Raw genomic sequence first — 8,150 nt, forward strand, 5'->3', positions numbered from 1 at the left:
TTTTCACACTTTACAAGTCACCCTTGGGGAGATATCAACAAACATGGTGTTATGATGATACTCAGCTCTGTATTCCATCGCAGCCCAATGAAACATACAAATTTGCAAAAATAACAGAATGCATAGTTGATATAAAATCTGGATGGCTAGTAATTTCCTACTGCCGAATTCTTAAAAAAAAATATATATATATATATTAATTATTAATAATTATTGACCCCAAAACCTCTTCATGTAATACCCTAAAACACTGACTAACAATTGATGGCTGCTCTATTAATTCTTCTTCATCAGTTAGGAACTTTGGTGTACTATTTGATAGCAATCTTTCTTTTGAAAACAATGTTTCTAGCATTTGTAAATAAAAAATAAATAAATAAAAAAATCAATCTTAAGAATATATTTCAATTACGACCTATGCTCTCAATGTCAAATGCAGAAACATTCACTCATGCGTTTATGACCTGAAGTTTAGATTATTGTTATCCTTTATTGGGTGGTCGCTCTGTGCGCTTAATAAACAAACTCCAGCTAGTCCAAAATGCAGCAGCTAGAGTTCCTAATAGAACCAGGAAGCACAGCCAGATTATGTCAACTCTGCACTGGTTCCCTATTGAACAACTAATACATTTAAAAATTTTGCTTATAAAGCCCTGAATGTTTTTTCTCCTCAATAGTTGAGCGAGCGCATATCACATTATAGTCCTTCACATCCACTGCAATCTCAAAACTGGCCATTTGATAATACCTAGAATATCAAAATCAACAACCCATTCTCACTCCAAAGGCGTCAAAAATCGAAGCATGGTCAAGCGCCCCTAGCGTCACTTTTATGACGCCAAATGTGCCTCTCGGCGTCGAATATCGAAGCACTACGACCTTCATTGCTTTCAATGGGAAACTTTTGGCGTCAGAATTCGACACGAGGACATGAGATGTTTATCGCTATGAAATCACGTTCAAGAAGTCTCATTCAGCACACATCGCGATACTTGCTATCAGTTCCACAGTTTGGGTGAGTAGTCGTAAATACGCTCTTTTAATGCCTTTTATAAAATGTATTCTGTCTTATTTATTAATCAAATTAGTGCCATATGTTTAATCGCTGTATTATATCGGTCATCCGCGGCTGTCTTTGAGTTTCATTGCGTTTAAATAAATGAACACAGCTGCTAATTAGTCTGATTAAACTCTATCTGTCACCTGACGTGCCATAGACCTTCGAACAGTTTTATATTATTATTAATTTCAGGATTAATGATGTAAGTTGTATTTGTAGTAAAATCATGGTAATCACGACACTTACAATAGTAATAAATGAAATGTGAAGTTAAAACACAGTAAACAGGACATTAGTAACTGTAACTGTAGTTTTACTATGGTATATTAATAATCAATACAACAATACAATAATCACCAAACCAGCTATGTTTGTATCACTGTAATGTTAGTGTTTTTATGTGCTTTTATATGACAGATATCACAGTAATCATATGTTCTGTAGCATGCTTTTAATACCTTTTAATGTAAATCCAAAAAAAAAAAAAAATCAAATTAAAAATAAATAATAAAACATGCATTTTTCCATCTTGCAGTTCTTTCATATCAGTCATATATATATATATATTATATCTAAATATTTTGCTCACAGATCATTATTAACATTCTGTATATAATTCAATTTTATTTACTCTCCCCTTTTTATTATTTTTATTTTTATTTTTAGCTGAAAAGACATAAAGGCAGTCAGCCCAGTGGTGTTTCTGGAGAGGGATTCCTTCAGAAATGGAGAAGACAGAAAGCTGCGGAGGCAGATATATGCAGCAGTAAGTCTGTGATAGTTTGTCCCTTTTATCAAACATTCCTGCTGTTATAATTTGTACAGCATTTGTTGTTTCTTAAACTGTTGCACTGTCCAAATACCCACACTTGCCATCTTTGCACTTGACCACTTGATTACTTATTTGAAGTCTTTCCTGTATTTGGCCTAGTGTTCGAGTGAGCATGATAACCACAAGTGTGTGTCGAACTTTTCATGACCTGATGACTGTGTTTCCCAATCCTGATCCTTGAGAACCCCAGCACTGCACGGTTTTGGTGTCTCTCTTTCTGCCTTGGAGTCTTCACTGATGAGCTGATGAGTTGAATCAGGTGTGTTTGATCAGGGAGACATCTCAAATGTGCAGTGTTGGGCTTCTCCAAGACCAGGATTGGGAGCCACTGCCTTATGGGACACTTATGTGTTTACAGAGATTTTTAATAACTAATTATCAATATTTCACATACTGTACATTGGACAGCTTCCCATGACCTCTTGTGAGATCTCGGCAAAAAGTCTGACGATTTATTCCAAAACATGATGCATGATGGGATACACTAAGCTTTGTATAGCGCTCCGGAGCATTATTGGAGAGGTTTAGTGTGTGTTAAGGACGCTGTGCTTTGGCATTATTAAGACCGGGGACAGTCTCGTTCACACACTGTCACGTACACACACACTCAAGTGGCCAAGACTGCAAGTGTGGGTATCTGGACAGGGTCAAAGTCTTAAAAATGATCCCTAAACACATCACAGTCTTAATAATCCAGTTTAACACTTGTATGATATTGTACAAGCCCCAGGACGGTCTCATCTGACACTATCAAAAGAATTCATATGACTATAGCTTGCTATTAATTACTTGCTTTCAATAATGGATGCATTTAACATTTAATTATACAGCATCTTTACAGAGGTGTAATGTACAAGTTGCACGTAATTAATAATATTTCCTTCTTTCTGTCTTACAGGATTTTTTGCAGATAATCCTAATGCTGTTCTTCTTTTTCAGGTCTAAAATATCAAGCTCAACAACTCACTCAAGAGCCAACCCTCACAAACCTTCCTAAAAACTAAAAGAGCTATTACTGAGTCTCAGCGAATCTTGCCATGATCAGCTCTTCCCAGGTACATTTGTTTAGAATATTTTTTTTAATCAACATTTACTCCTCAAATGCTCTGGTCTGAATCTTACTTTAAATTAACTTAATTATGTTTAATGAGCAATGTTAATTGCACAAGGAGTAAGTAGAGATCATCTTGTTTCACAGAAGAGAAGGAAGACCAAGGAAATGATTTGCTTAGGATGAGGAATGAAGATGGCCATCTTGTGCTCAAACAAACAGAAGTCCTCTGGTATGTGTGTGTTGAAGCAATGCTGTGTTATACAACATTTTATAATGATCTCTCAAAGAACTGGTCATGTCAGCCTTGATTTCTTTTTTTACTATTACAATTACAGCATGTTAGCAAAGTGTGACTGGACATTTTTAATATTATGTTTTTAAAAACACACCACCTGTTTTAAGAGTAGACAAGTATCATGAAATTGGTTTAGTTGATATAAACACCAATGTACATTATTTCATTGTTTTCTAAATGTTATTTTATAAATTGTGAATTGATAGTGGATTGGTTTGAAGCCAGGCCTTACACTGCACAGACTAAAACACATTTGTGAGAGAAGTCAGGAACTTTGGAGAAAGATTCTAGAGGAAAAAAACACATTTACTGCAACAATAGATCAATTCTAGAGTCTCTGAGAACTACACATGCTAATGCAGTCTCATGAGCAAGACCTTTGCCTCTGTAACTTTTTCTTAATTCTTTAATTTTTATTGCAGTATTTTAATTTGTACAGATGATCTCATCAGCCAAATGAGGGGTTTTGACCAAGTGATGCTCTTGAAAGGAGTGAAAGAAGAGGATGTGCTAAATTCTCTTCAGAGAAAAAGCTTCTCAAAAGGTCTCAAAACAGCTTGAAGAATGGTAAGTGTACAGTACTACAAGGGTCATAGTTGCTCACACTGCTAAAATCACACAGAACATAAGCTGAGCTCTCTGTCCATTAAACAACTTCATCTGGATTGCTTGTTTCACTTTGACCAGGTCTGGGATGTTAGGACTGAGAGATCCTCTGGCTGAGGACAAGCTACACCACATCAGTGCTGGATATCAACCACAAACTGTTTCCAGACACGAGAGAAGAAGAACACGATGGGGAGATGAAACCAGTTTAGATGTGATGATGGGAATCATTATTTTCTGGAACAGTATCTCATGTCTTATATGTATCACATGATCTGTATCACAGTTGACTGGATGGGACTGTGACTTTTAAGGACATTTCATCACTCATCTGTGTGAACTGATTTATATATGAGGTTAATGTATTTTTGATGATAATTATTTTCATTGAATCGTATTCGTCTTGATGCTACTTTATCAACTTTATAGTCTATGCTTCAATAAAATGAAAATGGTGAATATTGTGTTCTGAAGATTCTTGGTAAATACATAATTTAACTAGGTAGGCTCATATGTGTTTATTTTAGACTTGGAAAAACAACATATTAATTATTGGGATTATTTTTTTATTTAAGACATGAACATTTTTGATCGGATTAATAACATCTGGGACATCAGTACACCAGAAAGTAATTTTTTTATATTTTAGTAACAAATATGCAAATTTTTTAGTGAAATAAAGGGAGTTACGAGATTAACTATTCTGCATTACAAAATGGTGCCATGGGCTTTATTGTTACAAACACTTGAGGGATAACTGAGAATGTAGCGGGAATGATCAACGTGGATCTTGTACTGCATTAAAACCAAGAGCAGGCACATTACTGATGTCCAGCACCTGAGGAGCAAGATACGGGGGTGAGGAGGACATTTTTACACTGATTTTTGCTAAATAGTTATATATATATATATATATATATATATATATATATATATATATATATATATATATAAATTAATATTCTTAGCACTGCATGAATTTGTCCTTGTGTAATAGTGAAGTATCACAATGTGTATACATTGTCCTTGATTACTGCTTTACAGGTGGGGAATAGATAAAGGCAAGTTGTTGCAGGTTCATCCATTATATTTCTTGCCATATACTTCAAAAATCAAATAAATAATCTATTATTTTCATTATCAAATCATTTCTTTCTAATTTTTCCATGTTTCATCAGATGGCCTCACAATGTCCTGTCAAAAGGTATAATAGCAATGATGTAAGAATTAGAAAACAGAGGACTGTGAAAACTGTCAGATATAAATGTGACTCAGCTCAGTTTGTTGTCCATGATGAGGAGAATACATATATGTAGGTTTTACTGCCCTTCTACCCCCAGGGGCCCAGTAGCACCCCCCGGAAGAGCCCAAAACTGTACATTTCAAATGGCTGTAAATCAGAGTCCAATTAACATATCAAAGAGAAAATGGGCAGGATTATTACTTATGCTATGCTGATAAAATAATGTTGAGCTCAGTTTTCAGAAATAAATGGAAAGCTGACATAAAGGCATTTTAAATATTGCTCACTGTAAAATACCACATTTCAGCCTGCCTCTCAAATATATCATAGAGGTTTGCACAATAAACATATTTAGATATCCAGTTTTCCTTAAAATAAATAATTTATTTCGTTTCGTTAATAAAAAGTTTTAAACTACATTACCCACAAGCCTCCGTCGTTCTATCTATGCAAAGGCAACACTAGGGGGCTGTTTTTTGTAGTTCATTGAAGTTATGCTTAGGGTTAGGATTAGGATCTCGCTAAAGATGTCATTTTTGTCAAGATAGCAACACTTCATTGTTGACTTAATATATTACTAATGTGATGATAGCAGCAAAACATACTTTTTAACATGATGCGCTGTTTAATATGGGTTAAAAGATAGTCCAACCACAGACTGTCCTGAAAATTCATAGCCAATGACATCAAAGCTGAGCAGCAGCGTCACACTTCCTTATCCATGTATGACCGACGTCTTTCGTTTTTTGGCTGAAGGGATAGATTCGGTTAACAATAGATTAAGCTTGCTACTTATTAGATTCTGTTTTATTAACGTCTTCACCTTCCTCCGTTGTTCAGCTTGACAAACATTGGGCAATATTGATGTGCACATGCCCAGCAGTCGCAGTTGTATCCAACAGACAGATTCCTCTATAATAAATATAAGACACATTTTTAAGATTTGTATTTTTTTTTTTTGACCAAAGACAAATATATTTACTAATCAAATGACGTGCTTCTAAAATTTACACTGTATATTACATTGTGTTTTAAAGTTAAAATTGTTCACATTTGTGTTTCTGTGATTTACCATTCTCTACCATTTGAACTCTAGGAATAAAAACTGAAATTATAAATGAATGAATGAATGAACAAATAAATACATAAAGCATAATAAACATGCATATTTTTGTAAGGATCTTCCATTATTTATTTATATGTCAAACTCATTTAAAGACAACATGCCCAAATTACTACACTGCATCCTCTGTCACCAAGTTTTTGCCACCATAAAGAATAAAAAGGCAGTTATGTTGTAAACATTAACTATTTTCAGTATGCAAATGAAAATGCTTTTATTAAAAAACAAAACAGTAAATACAGTATGTCTTTCAGAGAACACTGGAAAAAGTGTTGTGACCAAAATGTTATACAACACAATGTAAATGTTTCAAACTCACAAAAAAACACCATGAAGACATGCATGTCAAGTGTGCAATATATTTTTAATATGGAGCGCTATTTTTAACTATTGTTTTCATCACTGGTTCTGTAATGTATTCATTATGAGCTTATAATTAAAATAAAGTTACATCTTCTGCAAAAATCAAACCACTGCAAAGTCTAATCACTGATCCAGGGACCATTTCTGTGTGTGCGGGGGATAAAGAGTTAACGAGGTGAGTCCTTGTGCATGATGGAGCTACAGCGTTATCCTCAAACAATCCTGTAAGACAGAAAGGAAGGAAATATTAAATTACATTCAACTTATACATTACACTGTGTTTTGTTTAGACCATAAAAGCAGCCTCTGTAAAGATGCTGTATAATTAAATGTTAAATGCATCCATTATTGAAAGCAAGTAATTAATAGCAAGCTATAGTCATATGAATTCTTTTGATAGTGTCAGATGAGACCGTCCTGGGGCTTGTACAATATCATACAAGTGTTAAACTGGATTATTAAGACTGTGATGTGTTTAGGGATCATTTTTAAGACTTTGACCCTGTCCAGATACCCACACTTGCAGTCTTGGCCACTTGAGTGTGTGTGTACGTGACAGTGTGTGAACGAGACTGTCCCCGGTCTTAATAATGCCAAAGCACAGCGTCCTTAACACACACTAAACCTCTCCAATAATGCTCCGGAGCACTATACAAAGCTTAGTGTATCCCATCATGCATCATGTTTTGGAATAAATCGTCAGACTTTTTGCCGAGATCTCACAAGAGGTCATGGGAAGCTGTCCAATGTACAGTATGTGAAATATTGATAATTAGTTATTAAAAATCTCTGTAAACACATAAGTGTCCCATAAGGCAGTGGCTCCCAATCCTGGTCTTGGAGAAGCCCAACACTGCACATTTGAGATGTCTCCCTGATCAAACACACCTGATTCAACTCATCAGCTCATCAGTGAAGACTCCAAGGCAGAAAGAGAGACACCAAAACCGTGCAGTGCTGGGGTTCTCCAGGATCAGGATTGGGAAACACAGTCATCAGGTCATGAAAAGTTCGACACACACTTGTGGTTATCATGCTCACTCGAACACTAGGCCAAATACAGGAAAGACTTCAAATAAGTAATCAAGTGGTCAAGTGCAAAGATGGCAAGTGTGGGTATTTGGACAGTGCAACAGTTTAAGAAACAACAAATGCTGTACAAATTATAACAGCGGGAATGTTTGATAAAAGGGACAAACTATCACAGACATACTGCTGCATATATCTGCCTCCGCAGCTTTCTGTCTTCTCCATTTCTGAAGGAATCCCTCTCCAGAAACACCACTGGGCTGACTGCCTTTATGTCTTTTCAGCTAAAAATAAAAATAAAAATAATAAAATGGGGAGAGTAAATAAAATTGAATTATATAAAGAATGTTAATAATGATCTGTGAGCAAAATATTTAGATATAATAAATATATATAAATATATATATATAAATATAAACTGATATGAATGAACTGCAAAATGGAAAAATACATGTTTTATTATTTATTTTTAATTTTATTATTTTTTTTTTTTTGGATTTACATTAAAAGGTATTAAAAGCATGCTACAGAACATATGATTACTG

The 8,150-nt window shown here is 34.7% G+C and overlaps 2 long non-coding RNA genes across 2 annotated transcripts; one reads left to right on the top strand and one right to left on the bottom strand.

Annotated features, from left to right (window-relative positions):
• Positions 1-774: 774 nt before the first annotated feature.
• On the top strand, positions 775-4,306 carry LOC127938915 (uncharacterized). The gene is made up of 6 exons (XR_008148841.1): positions 775-1,015; positions 1,727-1,826; positions 2,832-2,947; positions 3,091-3,175; positions 3,681-3,808; positions 3,929-4,306. It is a non-coding gene; the product is annotated as an uncharacterized LOC127938915 (long non-coding RNA).
• Positions 4,307-6,157: 1,851 nt separating this feature from the next.
• On the bottom strand, positions 6,158-7,922 carry LOC127938981 (uncharacterized). Its single transcript, XR_008148858.1, has 3 exons — positions 7,790-7,922; positions 7,465-7,624; positions 6,158-6,798 (listed from the first exon to the last, which is right to left on the bottom strand). It is a non-coding gene; the product is annotated as an uncharacterized LOC127938981 (long non-coding RNA).
• Between the last annotated feature and the right edge of the window lie 228 nt (positions 7,923-8,150).

This window comes from Carassius gibelio, chromosome A20, assembly GCF_023724105.1.
Source record: "Carassius gibelio isolate Cgi1373 ecotype wild population from Czech Republic chromosome A20, carGib1.2-hapl.c, whole genome shotgun sequence".
NCBI classification, from domain to species: Eukaryota; Metazoa; Chordata; class Actinopteri; order Cypriniformes; family Cyprinidae; genus Carassius; species Carassius gibelio.